At 36.1% G+C, this 23,109-nt stretch overlaps 1 pseudogene; it reads left to right on the top strand.

Annotated features, from left to right (window-relative positions):
- The first annotated feature begins 6,063 nt into the window (after nucleotides 1-6,063).
- LOC143666028 (protein LZIC-like) lies at nucleotides 6,064-6,778 on the top strand (annotated as a pseudogene).
- Nucleotides 6,779-23,109: the final 16,331 nt, after the last annotated feature.

The raw sequence follows: 23,109 nt of genomic DNA, 5'->3' as shown, positions 1-23,109 counted from the left end.
GTTTTTCGGTGAGGCTATTCTGAGAAATATAGTCCCCACCTTAACTGAGATGACACAGAACAAGCCACCCCAAAAGCTGTCTGGGTTTAAATGTAGATAAGATATATACATGAATGTGCTGGAGATCAATTTTTGTTAAGGGTTTCAGGGAACGTGGTAGAGGTCATCATTTGCATGATGTGATGTGTATTCTTAATTAGTGAGGGACCATCACTAGTGACATGAAAATGATATTGGAGTTCATTTTTGCAGGTTCAGGTTTAAAGTCCTAAGGCAGATCCTAAACTATCTTCCATCCAGCCTAGGAAATCATTCCTTGAGAGTGTACCCTGATCCTTGAGGTCACACAAAATATTTTACTTAAGAGAGAGAACGCTTTAACAATGCCTTCCAACTCCTGTGCCAAGGGGAGCCCACTATGCTGGTGTACTGGAAAGGGGTTCAGTTATACTAAGATACTGATCCTCCAAGCTTGCAGGGCAGCCCAGTGGCAACCAGAGAGCTTCTAGACCAGTTGCTCTCCATCCAGGGTTCCTTGGAGGTTGCCCTGGCAAAGTGAACACTGACCAGACAGCCCTCACAGTTGCAGGAAATGAATATGATGAGCTAGGTTTAGTCCTTGCTATTTCCTCACCATGCACTGAGCACAATTATGTGTTACTCTAGAACCTAGAAGTCTATTTAAGCAGCCAGCTTCAATATAAATCATTAACCACCATTGAAAAGGAGCATAAAGAGCTACTTGGAGGAGTTCATGTCCCTGACGCCCAAGAAGTTCAGTAGGCAGTATATGTACTAGTAGGAGGTTGGGAAAGGAAGTCAGGAGACAGACAAAAGTCTTAACAGGCACCACCCCAGGCAGTGGCATTCACAAATATGCAATACCTTTGTGAGACTGTTGCCACACTGTCCCTTTCCTGATTGAAACCAGCTTAAGATGATGGCTTTGAAAATGCACTTAAATTCTGAAAATGAAAGTTGAATCATTATTTTGAAATTCTGGTATTTAAAAAGTTAAAGGATATTCTGATAGCATTAAAAATAATACCTCTGCTTCTTTAAATACAAAACTTCACCTCTTACAAATACTTGCGCAGTTGTAAAAAGTTTTCATTTTTTAAATCATGTACCTTTGTGAACCCAATTTCTTTTTGATGGTGACTATCAAGAAAATTAAGAGACCATCATCCGAAAGTGTCAACCAGGAGTTAAATATAGCCATTGAAAGTGTAAAACCTAATATTAAAAAGATAAGTCCACAGAAATAAGTATGAGTTTCTCATTAAAAGCCCTGAAAGATTTTATTTGGGAATTTTAAGCACATTAAATATCTAATATCTACTAGGTATATATTTATATAATATAGGGTAAATTTAATGATATTTTCATTACGCATAGTATAGAAGATCTCTAGGTCCCCTTCTATTTACCCAAGTGTATTGTACATTATAATTTTATAATATTATCTGCATTTCCAAGAATACATTTTTTTTAATGGTCATAAAGGGCTGATCTTAAAAGTAAAGGTTAATACAGGAGACCCAGGTTTTATTCCTGGTCTATACACCACCCCACCACCCCCCAAAAAAATTCAACAAATGGTACCACAATAACGAGATACTCACATGGAAAAATAATGAAATGTGACCCTGCCATACAGCTTAGAAGAAAAAAAAAAGTAAAACTAAAGATTAGCGTATCAAATAAAGGTTTGATATCTTTTATACATCAAGAAATTAAACAGCTCAACAACAAAAGAACAAGAAACCTAATTATAAAATGGGCACAGGATATGAATAGATACTTTTCAGAAAAGCAAATATAGATGGCTAAAAAGCACATGAAGAGATGCTTATTTTTATTAGTTACAAGGGAAATGCAAATTAAGACAATAATGAGATATTACCTCACAGCTGAAAGAATGGCTGCTATTAAGCAAAGAGAAAACTATAAATGTCGGAGAGGATGTGGAGAAATTGGGACACTTAAGCGCTGCTGGTGGGAATGTATAATGGTACAGCCACTATGGAAGATAATTTGGCAGTTCCTTAGAAAACTAAATATCGACTTGCCCTATGACCTGGCAATATCACTATCTGATATACACTCAGAAGAGCTGAAAGCAGTGACACAAACAGACATTTTCACACCAATGAACATAGCAGCATTATTCACAATTGCAAAAAGATGGAAACAATCCAAGTGTCCATCAACGGACAAGTGGATAAACAAAATGTGGTATATGTGTGTGTGTATATATATATATATATATAGTGGAATATTGTACAGCAATAAGACAAAATGACATCCTGAAGCATATGACAAGAGGGTTGAACCTTAAGGACACAATGTGGGTGAAATAAGCCAGACACAAAAGGATAGTTACTGTGTGATTTTGTTTTTATGACCTTCTTAAAGGTAAACTCTGAGGCTCATGATACAGACTATAGGGGACCTAGAGATACGGAAGCTAGAGTTGGATAAATGATTAACTAATAAGGTTGAACTTAAATGTAAGGGAATAACAGACGTGAAAGCAGTTTATTAGTGGGTCTATAAGTAGTACTGCCATATTGAAGATGAACATGATTGAAAAGGGGGGTGTGTGGCCATGTATCCCACCAATTAACACTAAAAATATAAATAAGTTCTTGAATAAACTACATCAAAGATATGAGTCTTGTACAAAGAGTTTATAATATCAGGGTATGGGGGAAAACTACTATTACATGCTATGGGCTATGTTTAACAGGAAGACATCACCAGCACCACAGCTATACCAGGGATAAATAATGGGGGGAGAAGGGCAAGAGTTTGGATTTGGGGAGGTTTGAATTTTCTATTTGATGAGGGTGTGCTTATCAGTTTTTTCTCTTGGGAGAAATGAAAATTGTCTAAAATTGAGATTGAGTGTGTTGATGATTATACCATTAAGTGAGAATAATATGAGACATGGACTCTTGACTTTCGACATTATACCTGATGTTCAGTGATGGAGGTTGCTGAAGGATACACTGACTGAGATGTAAAATGGCAATCTATGGTGTATGCATATGATCGAATATTGTGCTCCTACAGAAAGCAATGAAGTCATGAGGCATGCAACAGTGTGAATGAACCTATGGGACATTATGTGATGCAAAATAAACCAGAAAAAAAAAAAGAGCAAATATTGTATGGTCTCACTTAGAAAATACTGATAAGAAAATCAGGGCCTAGATTGTAGGAGTCACATTTAGTTCAGAGCCATAACTGTTATTTCTAGAGTTTGAGAAGCTGTACTATATGTATAACCTGGTATTTCCCCAGAATTTTGTGTACTTGTGTGACTCCTAAGACTCAGAATAGGAGTTCTGCAGTTCTGAAGATCAGTGTTGCCACAAACAACTGTTAAAGAAATTGAAAAAAAGATTAGACTGATTGGGTAAGAAATAAAGTAAATCAGAATACAGGGATAAGCAGGACATTGTCTGTAATTTAAAACTTTACCTATTCTATGAACCCAAAGGAATGGGAATGAGGGCTTGTAATTCTGTATAGCTTAATATAATAACCAGAAATATCCCAGAGTATATTGAAGAGATCATTAAAAAGTACTGACAATGTCCTAAGAGGGATGGGAGAGAAAATATGGAATTATTAAACTTTACCACCAGGAAAACCCCTAATACTGACTCCCAAATCAATAGGCCAAGCCCTTGATCCTGAGGCTTGCTTTTGTGAAGCTTATTAATGTCGTGGAGAAGCTAAGCCTACCTACACTTATGCCTAAGAGTTACTTCCAGAAGACCTCTTTTGTTGCTCAGATGTGGCCTCTCTCTTTCTAAACCCACCTCTGCAAGGAAAATTACCCTCCCCCCTATACGGGACATGCCATCTAGGTAGTGAAAGCCTCCCTGGTGACATGAGATATGACTCCCAGGGAGCATGGCCCTGGCACCATAGGATTGGCAAGGTCTTCTTGACCAAAACGGGTGAAAGAATTGTAATAAATAAGGTATTAGTGGCTAACAGAGTTCAAATAGAGTCAACAGGCTGTTCTGGAGGCCACTCTTATGCAAGCTTCAGCTAGTATTGCTGTTTACCATGGTTCACCAAACCCCAACCAAAACCATTCCTGCCAATCTAAAGAACACCTAGGGCTGTATTTGAGATTCTACAAAGATTCCATACAATATGATTACTTTCCAGAAACCTAGAACCTCTATGTGGGCTCTTAGGCCAGATAAGTCCTGAAGTACCATAGGTTCATCCTCTCCAGAACATCAAATAGTTCCATCTCCCTATCCTACATTATCAACAGCCCCTTCCAACATGAAGAAGTTAGACTGGGCAGAGCCCAAAAACCCCTCAAGAGTGGGAGAAAGATCAATGGAGAAGGTGGAGTTACAACAGAGAAGATAAGATTTAACAAATGAATATAACTGTTGAGTCATTCTACTGACATTTCTTTTGGTCTCCAGTGTATTGGAACAACTAGAAGGAAAAAACCTAAAATTGTGGAACTGTAATCCATACCAAACTCTGAAATATTTTATACCTAAAAAAAATAAATTAAATTAAAGAAGGGGACTGTACTCTTCAAAAATGTCAGTGTCATATAGATAAAGAAAGGCTGTGAAAAAGTTCCAGGTTAAGGGAGGTTAAAGAGACATGACAGCTTACAGAACAGCTGGATCCTATACTGTAGTTGAAAATGTTGCAAAGGACATTATTGGGTCTGTTGACAAAATTGGAATATGGACAAGAGTTTAATGCAGTTAAATTTGCTAATGTGGATTGCGACTATGTAAGAGAATATCCTTATTTTTAGGACATACATACTGAAGCATTTAGAGGTAAAGGCAACAAATATGTGATTTTGTTTTTAATGGGTCAGAAAAAGAATGTATAAATGTATAAATATATGTGGAGAGATAGAGAGGGAAATAGAGAGAAGGAAGGGCAGATTATAAAACAAATGGGTCAAAATGTCCACAGTAGTGGAATCTAGATAAAGGGCACACAGGTGTTCTTTGTACTATTCTTATCCTGGCTTTTTTTCTTTTATGTTAGAAAGTATTTTCAAATAGAAAGTTTTTAAAAAAATTGTCTGGAGACTGAAAGTCAGAGCATAGGATTGACTGCTGTTTCCTTACACTTGGGGTTAAAGTTCTGGGTTATAAAACAAATTTCATTGAAATGTCATTTTACCTTACTATGCTTGGGTTTTTCCTCTAGGTGTGTTGGATCTGCTTATCTCAAAATAATGCTTTTACCTTTTTGCATACAAGGACACCTTCTTAAAATTGTTCATCCTTTTTACATTGGACAAGTGATACATAAAAACATTCTTCTTGCAAAAAACTTAAATCATCCAGAAGCCAAACCGTGAATTTTCTCTTTACCATTCCCTCCTTTTCCTTTCCCAGAGAAACCTGCATTAAGAATTTTCTTGTAACTCTAATCTTTTTCTATATACATATGCAAATCTAGTTTTTTTATTCATAAAATGGATTCTTAAACCACACACCATTCCTGGAACTAGGTTTTTTTCACTTAATAAATCTTTGAGTATTTAAAAAAAAGGGGGGGGAGGAGTTATAACAGAGAAAATAGGATTTAACAAATGAATGTGACTGCTGAATCGCTATATTGATATTTCTTTTAGCTTTTGAGTTTTGGAGTAGCTAGAAGGGAAAATCTAAAGTAGCAGTATGGTAACCCATAACAAACTCTGAAATCTGTTCTGTAACCACTTGTTGAAATGTACTTTGAAAATTATTGCTATTTATTTCTTTTCTTTGTATGTATGGTTATATTTCACAATAAATAAATATTAAAAAATAAAAAGTAAAGTTTAAGGGGTCCCTTGCTCCCAATCCTTGGACAGAGGGGAGGGTGGAGGAGAACAGGGGCCCCGGGGGCTTGAAGAGGTTGTACTGGATCTACTTAAGGAGGGAGGACATTAGGAGTCTTGGGGGCAGTGGGTTCACAGTAACAGCTGGTGGCATCCGAGGCCTAGTTAAGCCCAGCCACAAAGGGACTCAATTCTACTCCCCCAGGTGGTTGAACTTTGTCCTGATGAACAATTTTGTTTTCCTCGAGTTCATGACAGTTGGACCTTCAGGAATTGAAGGTTTATGCAATTTGAGACTGGTCAGCACTGTGCAGAGTTCAGAGTACTAAGAAGCAAGATGGCTTCCAGAGGAAAAACAGAGACAAGGAAATTGAAGCAGAATTTAGAAGAACAATTGGATAGACTAATGCAGCAATTGCAAGAGCTGAAGGAATGCAGAGAGGAACTTGATACAGAGGAATATGAAGAAACCAAAAAGGAAACTGGAGCAGCTGAGTGAATTTAATGATTCATTGAAGAAAATTAATCTGGAAATAAGACTTTCATAGATGAACTAAGTGGAATGCAGCTGACTATTCAGGCAGCTATCGGCCAGGCCTTTAAAACTCCAGAGATCATCAGATTGCTTGAAAAGAAACAACTCAGTTAACTTTGGACAAGGTTAGCAGGGATGGATAGAGATCTGATGGTAGGAAAGCTGGACAGAGACTTATACACACAACGGAAAGTGGAGATACTAACAGATCTCAGGAAACTTGAAGAGAAGCTGACCACCGATGGTGCGGCCTCCTTGTCAGCAAATGCAGGTGCAATCCTCAGCCGATTTGAGAAAGCCTCGACATCCCTTGGCTCTGGAGATGAAGTTTTTGCTTTGAGAAGTTTTGAGGTTGAAAAGGCAAAAAAATATATACAACATGGTGCAGAATCTTGGGACATTGATCACATTCTTGTAGTAAATGGCCTTTTTCTTCTGGGGATTTTGAATCATTGCAAAGAATCAAAAGATTCTCAGAAGCATTAATAGCCTAGTAAAAGATGACCTAAAAACATACTAGTGGCTTCTGTTTATTCCCTTCAACCTGTTGGGTTGGAGAGATTCACAGGATCTTATTCATTATGATTTGTCTGTTTTCTCTGTTTAAGAAAAAGAAAATAAAATGGAGCTTCTCTGCCTGTTTTTATTAAGGCTCTGTATTTCTAAGTGCTGATAGTGAGTGAATGAAGAGATATGAACTAATGATTCTTTTCTGCTCAATATTTCTCTCTCTCTACTCGTAATGAATAGCATAGCAGCATCAATAGACCGCTTACGTGTTCAAAGAATTTTAGAGTTCTAAATTACCTTAGAAATAATTTTCATTTTATAAACGAGGAACTTGAGGCTCAGAAAGAACAAGTGGCTTACTTAAAGTCACATTAGACACAGAACAGGAGATAAGACTAATGTGTCTTGACTCCCCATTTAGTAACTGTCTTAGTTTGCCAGGGCTGCTATGACAAATACAAGAGAACTGGTTGGCTTAAACAGCAGGAATTTATTGGCTCACGGTTTTGGAGGCCAGAAGTCCAAAATCAAGTTATTTCAGTCCATGCCTTCCCTGAAGTGTGTGGCATTCTAGTGATGGCTTGCTGACAACCAATCCTGCCTCCATCACTTGGCAATCTGTCTCCTTCAGTCTGCTCCTGTGGCTTCGCCTCCTTCTACTCAGTTGTCTCTGTCTCTGTTTAGATTTCCTCACCTTATAAGGTTTCCAGTCATATGGATTAAGGCTCTCCTTGATTCACTTTCATGTCATCTCATAAAATCTTCAAAGGTCCTATTGTCAAATGAGTCCAAACCCACCAAACAGGAGTTAGGACTTGAAGATTCCTTTTACAAATGAGTTCATATCTGCAGTACTTGCCCATGTCTTTGTGAGGACATAATCCAATCTTCCATGATGCACATTGAGTTTTCTGTTTGTTTGTTTGTTTTGGCATGGGCAGGCACCGGGAATCAAACCCGGGTCCCCGGCATGGCAGGCGAGAACTATGCCACTGAGCCACCGTGGCCCTCCACTGAGTTTTATTTCTTTACTCAGGACTGTTTTTTAAAAAAATGATTAACATTTATTTGCACAAGTCAGTGTTGATGAAAAGGCTTATATCCCAACAAAAAGTTGACCCCATACTGAGGCCATTCCCTAGCCTGTGTGCTCTGTGTATGAATGTGGCTTGCGGTATCTCTGAATTTTGAGCTTGAACAATGGGGACCCTGTTGAGAGTCTCCTGAATTAACTCAACCTCCTGCATTGTCTCACCAGAAAGTGATAGGAAATGGCAGCTAGATACCCTTTCTGTGTGTGACCTCTTGCCGAAGCCCACAGAGCGGTGACTGTAAACTACTATTTATTCTTCTGTTTTTGGAGAAACACAAAATAAGTTGGGAGGCAAAGCAAGTTTCTCTCCTGAGTGTTTATGTCTATTTCCATGCTCAACGTGTAGATACGTACAAATGAGGGTCGCCTATTTCCTCGGATCTAACTATTTGATGTTTTTTTATGGGTTTCTCAATATTCTTTTTTTTTTTTTTTGCACTTTATGCAAATTGAAAACATGTTTAAAAATTTTTTTAAAAGATTAGGAATGCAACTTGTTTGGGGTTAAAGAGATAAAAGGACTCTTGCAGTTCTAATTCTCTAATAATGAAGTCATTCTATCCCAGTGGACTGATAGCATCATGTAGGAGATACCATTGAGATACGTTAGATGCAGGACTACTGGCTAACACCACGTCTGAGGTAAATTCACCCAATGAGCAGTAGCTATTAATTTTTCCTCACAGTTTATCAGTCTTCCTCTCATAAACTATCTTAACTAAGTTCTTCATAGATTCAAAACTGCACTTTAAGAAAATCCATCTGACTGGGATTTACATGATGCACTCAAAAGGGGAGAAACTAAAGGAGGAAAGACAAGTTGTATGCTATTACATAGAGGAAAATAATGAATACTTGGCACAGAATTGTAGAGTAGTTATGGACAAGAGAAAATAAATTCCTGAGGCACTTCGTAGGCAAAATCTTCCTAAGTCCTGGGTTTGGGAGAGATAGAAAAGTATGGAAGAAGTCAGATATGGCTGAAATCTTGATGCTAAGAGGATGGTAAAATATACTTAGGAAGGAGAGAAAAGAACTGATTTAGGAAGTGGAATGATGTCTTCAGATTGAGACGTTTGAATGTAAATTTCAGGGGGCAGCAATATAAACCTGCTTAAGCAAAAGGTGAAAATGCAGATTTAGAGAACAAAGTAACTATCTTCCCACAAATATCTTAAAACTGAAGAAAAGGCGGGCCATGATGGCTCAGCAGGCAGAGTTCTCACCTGCCATGCCGGAGACATAGATTCGATTTCTGGTGCCTGCATAATAATTCAGGTTAAGGTTTTGTGTGATTCAGAAAGTGTTTTTCATGTTTTGTGTTCTTCCCTTTTAAGGACTTGTACATGTTCTTGACTTCTGCATGGATAACGCCCCTGGCTGTATCCCTAGACTGGACTTGAAGATTTCCTAATGTGAGCAACAGAGAGAGAGACGGAGAAATTTGCTGGGTTGCAATAGTCTTCAAACACTAATTCCTGCCTTAAATCTTTTCCATTTGTAATATTTTCTTAAAATTATTTGCCTTTTAAATATAGCAAATATTCCAAGTAATGATACTAGCTCTGTACAAATATCATAGCTCTAAGATGGGAAAAAATGTATTCTTAAGTTTCTTTACAAAGTACCTCTATCAAACATTGCCTCCAAGAAATGAGAAGAAAAATCAGCAGTAGGTTAGCTTATCTTTGAGGTGAACTTGAAAATAATTCACCATCCTGCTAAAGATTAGTGGTTAGGGAATGGTAAAATAGTATCTTGGGAATGTATGTTTTTAAGCTGTTTGTTGCACTGAAAATTGCAATAACTAAAGCGTGAACAAAAATCTCCAGCAGTACTGAAGCTTCTTCACGCATTCCCAATAGCATGATTATAAGTTCACTGAGGGAAACGTCCTTAATTATGCATCCTTGACAAGGAAGGTGAGTACACTGTGACAGAATATCATGATCCCTGCCACAGTTTTGTCTCTAGCAGTATATACTGTCATGGAGAAAAATGAATGCAAATTTCTCACAAATTGCAGACACATTGCATATTCTGTGAGACGCCAAAGAAGCAAGAAGTACTTTGTCATTCAGTCAAAATTGTAGACTCATCTTCACAATGTTCTGTTTCATGAATTATGCTATTCAGAGAGATTACCAGGCTTTCTTTGAAAATATGGAAAAGACAAAAATTACTCTCTGTGACTGTGTAATAGTTTTACCACTTAAGTAACCATTGAACTAGGTCAGAGATCTGGAAGGAAATGGAGGCGGTGGCTGCTAACTTTAAAATGAATCTATTTTGTTTGATATATGGTTCCTTACCCAAAAACTAAAATTAATAAAAAATGTAAGAAGTTTTTACAATTTTGCATTTCAGAGAAGGTTTAGGGGAAGGGAGTAATCTTATATTATTTTATTTTTTATTTGATGATAATTTGCCTATAATAAATTTCATGGATTTTAAATGTAAGTTTGTCAAGTTTTGAGAAATACATACATCCATATAACTGAAATGTGTACACATATAACTGTGCTTAAAGGGGACCCATTGGCTTAATATTCTGTTACTGCTGTCTTGAAATTCCTAAGCACTTTATCCTTGAACTTGTGTTTTATAAGCCAAGTCCAGCTGAGCAATAGGGTAATATGTGGATCCATTGTTCCTTCCTACCCCATTCTCAAATGGCATTTGCAAGGCCCCATGAAGACAGAATTCCAGCACATGTACAATGTGAGACTCACAGCTAGTACGACCAAGCCTGATACCTCTCGGAATCAGTAAGCATGGGCACTATCAGCCCCACAGGCCACACATCCCATTCCAATCAATACTTGCTTCAAATGCAGAAAGGAGGCACTGGCATTCTAAGAACCAACAACAACCAAGAAACCCTATCTTATCCTTTCTTGTGTTGTTTTTCTGTAGTGTTCAACCACTTTTGTTGAAAATTATGGTATCAGAGGAGAGGGAAAGGTAAGCAAAGCGTAGTTTTATTTCCCTGCAGTCCTTCCTTATTGATTCATAAACCAAAGGTAGAGAATTATGGTAGAATGTGTATGTATAAAAGAAGTGATATAAAACAGTTGAGCTAGTTTGTGGCAATGTTTCCACTATTCTGGTAAGACCAAAATGCATATGCATATATAAGCTATGAAATAAGAATTGTGTAATTTCAGTTATTCTGCATATGAGTTAAAGGCTCTTACATTTGCCTTTAAAACTGGCATTGTCGTTGGGCCACGGTGGCTCAGCAGGCAAGAATGCTTGCCTGCCATGCCAGAGGACCCGGGTTCGTTTCCTGGTGCCTGCCCATGTAAAAAAAAAAAAGGAACTGGCATTGCACAATATAAAGATGAAGAGTAAATTTTAATGTTTAACATTAAATATAATTTAAATTTTATAATTTTACATTTTACATTTTCTTTACTTAAATGGCATTAAACAGTAAATTTAAAATGCCACCACAACTCAAGAGGGAGAGACTGTGGAAGAACGAAAAAAGCTTTAAATCTCAGGATCCTTAATGGCATATTCTCCCTGCCTTTTGAACAAGGGGTCCTTTATTTTCATTTTGCACTGGGTTTAGCAGATTACATAACCAAACCTGCCTCATATAAATAGAATCATTGCATTTTGTGGTTTTTTTTTTAGCTCAACACACCTTTTTTGAGAGTCATCTATATTGTGAGTAGCAGTAATTCATCCCTCTATTGTTCTATGCATTCTATTGTAGGTCATACTATTCCCTTTTGATGGATATACTGTTATTTTCACATTAATTTATGCCGTTATGAATAAAGTTGCTGTGATCATGTTTGTGAAAGTGTTTTGTGGCTATATGTTTTTCTTTCTCATAGGTAAATACCAAGCAAGGAGTATAATTGCTAGATCATTAAAAAATGCAGTGATCACTCAGTAGAAGAAAAGAAAAGCATTTGACAAAATAGTAAAAAATTATTTAACAGCCATATCCCTAACATAGAGGTTTTTAAAACATTAACATTTGCTTCAGATCCTTTCTTTTGAGGAATAAAATATGTGATCTAGCTAAGACCCCACCCCCAGCTATTTCCCCTGTGTTCTAAGATGTAACATGAAACAGAAGATGTTTGTATTCTTCCAAGTATATTTTATACACGTGGATATCTATAAACTATTTACATATTTTCAGGTGTTCTAAAATGTATGTAAAATGGTGTCACTCCATAATTCATTCTACAAGGCCCATATCACCCACATACCAAAACCAGATAAAGACACCCCTAAAAAGAAAACTACTGACTGATATCTCTCATGAATATAGTTGCAAAAATCCTTAATAAAATACTGGCAAATCAAACCCAACAGCACATTAAAAGAGTTGTACACCATGTTCACGTGGGACTTATCCCAAGTATCGTTCAACATAAGAAAATATGCTTCATTAACAGTATAAAGGAAAAAAATACATGATCATCTCAATTGATACTGAAAAGGCATTTGACAAATCCAGCACCCCTTCTTGATAAATACACATAGAAAACTAGGAACAGAAGGAAACTTCTTCAGCATAATAAAGGGCATATATGAAAAAAAACACACAGCTTAACATCATATTTAATGATGAAAGACTGAAAGCTTTCCCTCTAAGATCGGAAACAAGACAAGGATGCCCACTGTCACCACTGTTATTCAACACTGCACCGGAAGTTCTTGCCAGAACAATTAGGCAAGAAAAAGAAATAAAAGGCAGACAGATTGGAAAGGAAATTAGAAAAGATTTTTTTTTTTGATGGAGTTACTATGGTTAAGAGACTTGAAATAAAGGTGGGAAACCATTCAGAAAATTACTCTTATGCACGTCACAGTCAGATGTGCTGCCAAAGTATGCAAACTGCCCAAGTATGCAAAACCAAAAGCAGCAATGTTTGCAAGGACATCTGGATGCCATGAACCAACTACATGATAAAGAAATCAGTAGGCTGCCTAACCTGAAGGACATTTGGAAAGTCCCAAATACCCACCAATCATAAAGCTTTACAAATAAGCTTTTTCCCTAAAAATCTTTGCTTGAAACCTCCAAGATGGGACACAGTTTGGGTTGCTACCTGAATCTTGTGCTTCTCAAGCTGCAATTCTAAGACCCCAAATAAAGTCTTTTATTGCCTTGAAGCTCAGTCTAAATTGCTGGTCAGCTTTCCTGGTGTTCAAAAGTGGGATCCAAAGCAACCACCACCTCACCTCCAGGGCCACCACTGCATATGTGCAGGGTACCTACTAGAGCTTCTTGTGCTCTGTCATCTGCCCGATGGCCCAGGGTTTCTTTGGGTGAGTCCTCGCGGCTCTGAGCCTCTCTTCCTTTGCTTGAGATTCTGGGTTTCGTTTAAGTGTCTTCTGGTTCAGGGTATTTTGAGCTTTGTCCCTCTGGTTTCATTTTGAACTTTGTTCTTTTGGTTTGGGCTAGTGGCTGCAGTCCTTTTGGTTGCTGTTTACATTTATAGGACTTTCTCCTATTTGATGAGTACTTAGATGTAGGAGCCAAGGGTTAAAACAAGACCTGCAGAATTTGTTGGAAGCAGCTGGCCTCAGGATGGGGGCAGTAAACTGTGGAGATTGTTATGTAGAGCAGTCTGGGAAGAAGAGAATGTTTACCCCAAATGGTTATGTAAGTATGAAGAACACTGAAAGATAAGAACTTTGCTCCCTCAGGAAATGCATGCATGCCTATTGACATCCTGTGGTATATAACCAGGATCTGGTTAAGAATAAAATTGTCTGAAGTCTGTCTGAAGTAAACTCAAGCTTCAGACCCCCTGAGCCCGTCTGTGTCTTTCTTTCTCTCCTTCCTTTCTTTCTTTCTCATCATTCCTTAATATCCTTCGAGCTCCGTTTCAATAGGAAGCAACACTTAGATATTTAGAATCTCATCTTCCTTTCTTTCTCTGACCTTATATGGAGAGATGCCTTCTTAACATTTTATTGACCTTTGTCCTGACTGACAGCAAACACATAAATCATTTTGGTGGGCTTGTGTCAGGCAACTAAATACCTTCCATCTTCGATGAGAAGGTTCTGAGGGCTAAGATTATAAAACACCTCATTTACCCAACCCTAAAATAAATCCTATCAGGCTTTTTCGTTTTAAGTTTGCTCTCAATCAGAAATAATGGGTTCTAATTCTTCAAAAAATGCTAATGGTACATTGTCATCAAGCCGTCCAGCTGTTTTTTGGGTTGTTGTTTTTTTTTAAGATTTTAAATTTTTATTCTTTAATGCAGTGCATGATTACATTAATTATTTTTCACCATATAGCTGTGCATTTATCATCACAATCGACTTTTTTTCCTTTTTTGTGAAAAATAACATATGCAAAAAACCAATAAATTTCAAAGCACATAACAACAACTAGTTGTAGAACAGATTTCAGAGTTTGGTATGGGTTACAATTCCACAATTTTAGGTTTTTAATTCTAGCTGCTCTAAGATAGTGGAGACCCACAGGTTTGTAAATTATATTGGTTTTTCAAAGAAATATCTATTTTTTATTTTCTCTGTTGTTCTTTATTCAATTTCATTGGTTTCGTTCTTATCTTTATTAGCTCCTTATTTCTATTTTATATTTATTTTATTCTTTTCTAGATTCTTGAGTGAGAGTTTAGATTATTGATTTGACTAGCTCATCTCTTATGTGTACATTTAATGCTGTAATATAGTGCTAAAATTTAGCTGTCTCAAATTTTAATATGTTTTTTCATTTTTATTCACATCAATATATTTTTATTTCACTTAATACTTCTTCTTTGATCCATAAATTATTCAGAAGTGTGAGCTTAGCTTCCAAGTGATTGCAAAATTTCCTTTTATCTGTCTGTTATTGATTTCTAGATTGATTCCATTGTGATCAGAGAGCACACTCTATATCATTTCAATTCTTTTAAAGTTGTGGAGATTTCCTTTAAGTCCCAGGATATGGTCTGTCATAGTATATGTTCCATGGGCACTTGAAAATAATGTGAATTCTGCTGTTGTGGAGCAGAGTGTTCTATTAATGTCTATTGTTCCTGGTGGTCTTTAGCTCTGTTTGTTCTGTCACAGCGTTAAGAGAGATCTCCAACTTTGATTGTGAATTTATCCATTTCCTCCTTTCAATTCTATAAGTTTTTGCATCACATGTTTTACACCTGTGTTGTTTGGTGCATATACATTTAGAATTGCTATTCTTGATAGAAGTTGCCTTCCTGGTGAATTAGTACTTTTATATATACCATTCTTTCATTATATAATGTACCTTTCTATCCCTGGTAATTTTCTTTGCCTGAAGTCTACTTTATCTGATATTAATATATTCACTTCTCCTTTCCTTTAGTTAATGTTTGCATGATATATCTTTTTCCTCCTTTCACTTTCAACCTGTTTTTATCCTTATATTTGAAGTGAGTTTCTTATACATAGCATATAGTTGGAATATGTTTTTTAATTCACTCTGCCAGTCTCTGTCTTTTAGTTGATGTATTTAGATTATTTACAATTAATGTAACTATTGATAAGTTAGGAATTCACTCTCCAGCGTTATTTATTGTTTTCTCTCTGTTTTTCATTGCCCTGTTTTCTTTTTCTTGCCTATATTTGGGTTATTTAAACATTTTTCAGAATCCAATTTTGATATCTTTTTAGTGGCTATGTGACTCTATGTATTATCTCTCTACAGCTTTTTTAGTGGCTGCTCTGATTTTTCTTTTTGATACAATTTTATCAGGTGTTGATACTAAAGTTAAATGAATTGTGAATGTTTCCTCTTGAAATAATTTAAATATTATCAGAATTTTCCAATCTTTAAACCATAAATGAAAAATAAATGGAATCTGTTTTTGCCTGATTTCTTTTCCATTGTTAAGAATTTTAGTCACTTTTTCAGTCTCTTCTGTGGTACTCCAAGGGATTTTCCAACCTAATCTGATAACATATCACTGGAAAATTAGCAATTTCGTCTAGATTTTTAAATTTGGAGTTTCTTGTCTCCTGTATCTGTGATTATACATTCATTCTTATTTCTCTTCTTGTATTTTTCTCTCCATTTTTTATTGAATTGTGTTAATATATTTTACTGATTTTATCAAAAATCCTGCTTTAATATTTAAATTTTACTTCCACTTTTTAAATTTTATATTTTAACATTCATTATGCTCCCTTTCCAAGTGTTTTTGTATTTTATCTCATTTTTTACTCCTTTCTTAATATGACAACCAAATCTTTTTTATTTTTCAAGTATTTTCTTCAATATTGAAGATTTTTAAGACTAAACATTTTCTAGCAAGTGCAGCTTATGCTGTATTCAATTTATTTTTGTATGAAGTCTTTGTGATAGTTTTCTACTGGTGATATAACAAATTAATACAAAAATAGCAGCTTAAAACAATATAAATCTATTATCTCACAGTTTCTTAGGTCAGTTGTCTGGGCAAGATTGGCCTAGCTGATTTCTCTGTCTGATTCTGCTTTCAAACTCATTCAAATTTTTGGCAAAATTCATTTCCTTGTGGTGGTAGGACTGAAGTCTCTGTTTCTTTGCTGGCTATCAATCAGGGCCTGCCCTTAGCTTCTAGGGGTCTCTTTCTGGTTCTTGCATGTGATGCTCTACAAGTCAGAACCAGCAGCAACACGGAAAACCCTTCTCACACTTGGAATCTTTGATTCCTCTTTCTGCTACATTTCTCTGACTCCAGCCAGAAAATGTTCTCTGCTTTTATGGTCATGGGATTATATTCAGCTCACACACATAATCTAGGATGCTCTCCCTTGTTTACAGTCTTTACCCTTAATTATATCTGTAAAGTACCTTTTGCCATGTAATGCAGTATTAGCTATTAAAATGACCACAGAGGCTGGGAAGGAGGGAGAGGACTGGCTATACAGGGGTATTGGGAACTTAAGAGGGTGGGGAAAATGTTCTATATATTTTTGTGGTCCTGTGTACATGATAGCATACATTTGTCAAAACTAATAGAATCATACTTTAAAAATTATTCAGTTTTAGGGCCGTGCAACAGTGGCTCAGTGGCAGAGTTCGCGCCTGCCATGCCAGAGAGCTGGGTTCAATCCCCAGTGCCTGTCCATGCAAAAAAAAAAAAAAAAAAAAAAAACTATCCAGTTTTAATCTATGTAAATGATTCCTTAAAAAAAAAATGACTTAAAAACAGAACCTACCCCTACTACTTGTTAGCTTGAATTACATCTTCAGATTCAATGATTTAATCTTAGCAAAATTTCTACTATATTTTGTTTAATTATTGCCTTTCCTCTATTTTCTGCTTTTCCTCCTCTTAAAGCTCTTGTTCTCTATGAGTACTTAAAAAAAAAAATTTCATTCATTCACCATACAATCCATCCAAAGTGTATAATCATTGGCTCCCTGTATAATCACAGAATTGTGCATTCATCACCACAATCAATTTGAGAAAATTCTCACTGCTTCAAAAAGAAAACTCCCATTCCCTTTATGCTCTCCCTCCCATTATTGACACTTAGCATTGGAATAGTACCTTTGTTACAACTGATAAGAGAATATTACAATATTACTGTTCACTATAGTCCATAGTTTGTATTAGTTGTATTTTCCCATATAGAACCCTACTATTAACACCTCATAATAGTGACATACATTTGTTCTGGTTCATATAAGAACATTCTTTTATTTGTACAATTAACCACAGTCATTGTCCCCAACAGTGTTCGCCCTCAATCAGCCAATCATATTTACTAAGCACTTATTATATGTGCATTGGAATATGGGAAGATTTCATTTTTGTATGAAATCTGAAAAAGGCACTTTAGAAAAGTAGCAAAAAGTTTGGGTTGAAATCTTGCATCCAACCCTCCCTACTTGTTAATCTTAGACAAGTTTCCCAGCCCTCTTATGCCTCGGTTTCCTCATTTGTAAAATAAGTATAATAAGTTTGTTCTGTGAAATGTGTTAGTGTAATGAGAATTAGCTCATCCATGAGTAGTTAATAAGGGGTTACTCTCTGTGTAATGCAGTCATTGTTTTGGTTCATATCATATTTTTCTCAGTGCATTCGTGTTTTGCACTGTCAAGTATCAACAGCTGGATGCAAAGTATATTAAGGCCCAGATGCAGCAAATTCTGGGGAAGGAGGGCTGTGTGTGATATGGACTCACTGCTCAAGCTTCTGACAAGGCTGTAAAGTCCACTCAACTCAGACAGAGCAGTCTCTTCAACAAATGCTGCTCAGAATACTGGATATCCATATCCAAAAGAAAGAAAGAGAACCCCTACCTCATACCTTAAACAAAACTTAATTCAAAATGGATCAAAGATCTTAATATAAATCCAGAATCATAAAACTCCTAGAAGAAAATGTAGGGGAGCATCTTCAAGATCTTGTGGTAGGAGCTGGTTTCTTAGACCTTACAGCCCACAGCACAAGCACAAAAGAAAAAATAGATAAATTGAACCTCTTCAAAACTGAATACTTTTATGCTTCAAAGGACTTTGTCAAGAGAGTAAAAAGGCAGCTTAGTCAATGGGAGAAAATATTTGGAAACCACATATCCTATAAGGGTTTAATATCCAGGATATATAGAGATCCTACAATGTAACAATACAAAGACAAAAATGGCCAAAAGACATGAATAGACATTTTTTCAAAGAGGATATACAAATGGTTAAAAAAAAACACAAAAAAATGGTTTAATATCACTTCCTTTTAGAGAAATGTGAATCAAAATTACAATAGATATCAGTTCATACATACTAGAATGGCCGTTACTAAAAAAAAAAAAAAAAATTGCAAGGGTTAGAGAGGATAGTTCATAAGTAACTATCTACATTCCTTATTCACTGTTGGTAGGAATGTAAAATGGTTCAGCCATTATGGAAGTTTTCTACTAGTGATATAACTAATTAATACAAAAATAGCAGCTTAAAGCAATATAAATCTATTATCTCACAGTGAATTCCTTATTCACTGTTGGTAGGAATGTAGAATGGTTCAGTCATTGTGGAAGGCAATTTGGTGATTCCTCAGAAAGCTAAGTATAAAACTGCCATAAGATACAGCAATCCCATTACTAGGTATATACTCAAAAGAACTGAAAGCCGGAATACAAAGAAACATTTTCACACTGATGTTCATACTGGCATTATTCACATTGCCAAAAGATGGAAACAACCCAGGTGTCCATCAACCAGTGAATGAATAAGCAATATCTGGTATAGACGTACAACAGAAGCTTATGCAGCTGTAAGAAGAAATGAAGTCATGAAGCATGTGACTATATGGATGAACCTAGAGAACATCATGTTGAATGAAATAAGATACAAAAGGACAACTATTGTATGAACTAACTAATATGAGCTAAATATAACTAGCAAATTCATGGTATAAATATCTAGAGCTTGGGCCACCAAAAGACAGAATAAAGGCAGAGAATGGTGAGCTGATGCTTAATTTGTGCAGAATATACAATAAGGTTGATTGTAATTATTTGTAAATGGATAGAGGTGATGGTAGCACATTACAGTGAGTGTAATTAATGGTGATATGTGGGTGTGATTGCGGTTGAAAGGGAAAGTTGAAGGTTGTGTATGTCAGTAGAAGGAAAGCCAGAGGATGAAACATGAGTTTAATATAGTGAACCCTCTTGAGATGAAAATGTTCTAAAATTGATTATGGTGATGAATGCACACAAATCTGTACATTTACTAAAAGACATTGATTGTTCACTTTGGATGGATTGTATGGCATGTGAATTTATCTCTATAAAACTGCTTTTAAAAAAGGATTTTAAAAAATATAGCAACTTGGAGGTAAATTTTGCAGCCATAAGGTGTCAGCATCACCTCCAGAGCTAACTTAAATTGCAGTTCACCCTAAACCTCAAATTTCTACAAATCAGGAACCAGTAGTGATCATCTTACTTCATTATACCCAGGAGGCAGGGAGAAGAGGTGAAAGACAGTTATGCAGGTATGCACAGGACTAAGCATCCAGAAGACATTTGTAATCATAGAAACACTGACTTATGCTACTTTTCCCATTTTTATTTCCTAGAGTAGCAGCTCTTATTTTTATTAAAGGATGCAATGTTTCGACTTATCATTGACTAGCAAGGAATTCATTGTATTTTCTGAATAATTATGCTTATATGAAAGTCAATCTAACTTTCTCCAGAAATTCTTCAAAGTCTGTCCAAGACGAAGTTATTTCTTATCCCTTTTAAGTATTCAATATTCATGACAAAGAAAGCAAAGCTTTCCATGATATGTAGCAAAATAAAAATGTCTTCAAAAATTTCTAAGGAAAAATTACACTTGCGTGTTGGAAAACATATTTTTTTCTTCTGTTTTATTATGATGCTGTTGCCAGAGAATCGTGGGTAGAAAAGATCAAAGATTTATTGCTACCTACTATTACAATAACCTTGATTGGAAATATACACAGTAGGGAATTACTCAGATATATCCTCCAGAAGCTAAGGACAATTTAATCACTGCCAATCCAAGTGTATTTTCTAAGATTGAATCTTCTAAATGAGAATAATAAAACACATTGACATCCTGAAGATTTACCTTAGCATGAGATGGAATGTTAAATGTCATGTTTGCCCTCTGTCTTATGCCTTATCCTCTGGAGGCTAAAATGGCAGTAGATCACTTCAGGGTCTCAGATGACATCAAATTTCATACCACCTTTGTGGAGTTGAAACTACTTAAGGAAGGTCAACAATACAGCTGATGTCGTTTGATTCCCAGTCATGTGCTATCCCTAGATCAATGGATGCATATTCAGATCACCTGGTGAGCTTTTATAACTCCTGATTGCAGAGGCAAACCCCAGACCAATTAAATCATGGACTTAGGCATTAAATTTTAAGCTCCCCAGATGTATCAGTGAAGGTCTTCCTGAGAAAGAGAACCAGAAAGTGTGTGTGTGTGTACGTGTGTGCACACATACATGTGTGTGAAAAGAGATTTATAATAAGGAATTGAGTCACATGAGTGGGGACTGTTAAGTCCAAATTCTATATGGTAGGTCACAAGTTGGAAATTCCAGGAAGAGTTGATGTTGAAGTTTCTGGGTACATACTGCTTTGAAGCTAGCAAGCTGAGATTGAAGCACTGAGATAGAAATTCTTCTGATCTCTAGAACCCTCAGTTCTTGCTACCAAGACTTCCAAGTGGTTGGATGAGGCCCATTCACATCATGGAAGGTAATTTTCTTTACTTAAGGTCAACGGATTGGAGATGCTAATTCCATCTACGAAATACCTCCACAGTAACAACTAGGCCAGTGCTTGACCAAAGAACTAGACCTATAATCTAGCCAAGCTGACACATGAAATTAACATCACACCAGGTAATTCCATCAAGCAGCCAAATTTGATGTCCAATTTCACATATAATCAATAATCAAATTATTTAAATTATGTGTAATTAGAAATCAAGACACTTAACATAATGAGTAAAACAGCCCAGTCAATGATTTAATTTAATTGTGTTCTGGGCTGGTTTGAAAGGATGTATGTACCCTGGAAAAGCCATGTTTTAATCCTAATCCCATTTTGTAAAGGCAGCCATTTCTTCTAATACCTATTCAGTACTATATGTTGGAAACTATAATTAGATTATCTCCATGGAGATGTGACTCACTAAAGAGTGGGTGTTAAAGTGGAATTACGTGGAGACACGTCTATTCCAGCTGGGTCTTGATTACTGAAATCCTATAAAAGAGGAAACATTTTGGAGAAAGCAGGAGATTCGGAGAGAGCAGAGAATGACAGAGCCACGAGAAGGCCACAGCAGAACGCCGTAGAACCATGGAGCAGAGAGTCAGTCCACCAGCCCGGCGACTTTTGGAGATGAAGAAGGAAAACACCTCGAGGGGAGCTTCATAAAACAAGAAGCCAGAAGAGAAAGCTGAGAGACTTTGCTACATGCCCTTCCAGCTGAGAGAGATATCCTGAACTTCATCGGCCTTTCTTGAATAATGGTAACCCCTTGTTGATGCCTTAATTTGGACATTTTTATAGACTTGCTTTAACTGGTACATTTCCTCAACCTTAGAACTGTAAACTAGCAACTTATTAAATTCCACTTCTTAAAAGCCATTCTGTTTCTGATAAATCACATTCCAGCCGCTAGCACACTAGAACATGTTCACTCTTGATATAAGTATCCTCTTTTTCTACTAATATTGCCCTGTCTTGAAATTAACAACAGGACTTGAATTAGTATTTTAATGATAAACTGAGTAAATTCTATAAAACCCTTTAGTATTAATTTTATTTAGGGTGATTTGAGAAATTTCATGTTCAGCTTAAATTTTAGAGAGGGGTCTCAAAGTCATTACTCTAAAGTATGTGTCTTTGACACATTGTTTTATTCCCTAAGTTTTTTTTTTCTTTTTCTCTGTTTAGGTTGTCTCTCAAAAAGTTTCCCATTTAATTACTTATAGAGATACTCACATTTGTTACAAGTATACAATGTTATAAGTATATACAAAATACCTGATGATCCTTGGATTAGAAATAAATTTTTATTTGAAATGTATCTCTACTTTACTTACATTTCATTAGGAAGAGTTGAGTTACAAAGACATTAAATGATTCATTTATAGTCATCCAGTAACTGCATTCACTGTGACAGAGAGAAATAAAGTCTAAATTTGCTCATTTTTATGTCAGCATCCCAGAATCCTAGTAGTGTGCAGAATAACCTCTCTTTTTCCATGAATGTATCTCAATTTATATAAATAGGAAAAACCAATGTCCTAAGTGCAGTGGGTAGAAAAGACCAAGCAAAATAAAATAGAGATGTTTGTAAACAAGGTATATTGTGCATTTTTCAGAGAACCATTTCATTGAACTAAGAAACCCAACCAGGAGTGATTTCAAATAGAGTTATTTGATTCATTTTGGAAATAACTTTTAGAAAAATCAGAAAAGTTTCCCAAATCCACTCTTTTAGTGAGTAACGTAAGCCTAGAGCATTTTAACTGGTGCACTGCTCAGCATGACCTTCTGTAATGAATTTCAGATGTGTCTTGCACTCTTGTGCAATTACCAAAGAAAAAGAAAAGACCTGAAGGTCAACAATGATTTATCATGTTTTATATTTGCTCTCCCAGTGTGTATGCACACACA

This window comes from Tamandua tetradactyla, chromosome 22 (assembly GCF_023851605.1).
Source record: "Tamandua tetradactyla isolate mTamTet1 chromosome 22, mTamTet1.pri, whole genome shotgun sequence".
Classification (NCBI taxonomy): domain Eukaryota; kingdom Metazoa; phylum Chordata; class Mammalia; order Pilosa; family Myrmecophagidae; genus Tamandua; species Tamandua tetradactyla.
This window is presented reverse-complemented; position numbering and strand designations above follow the sequence as displayed.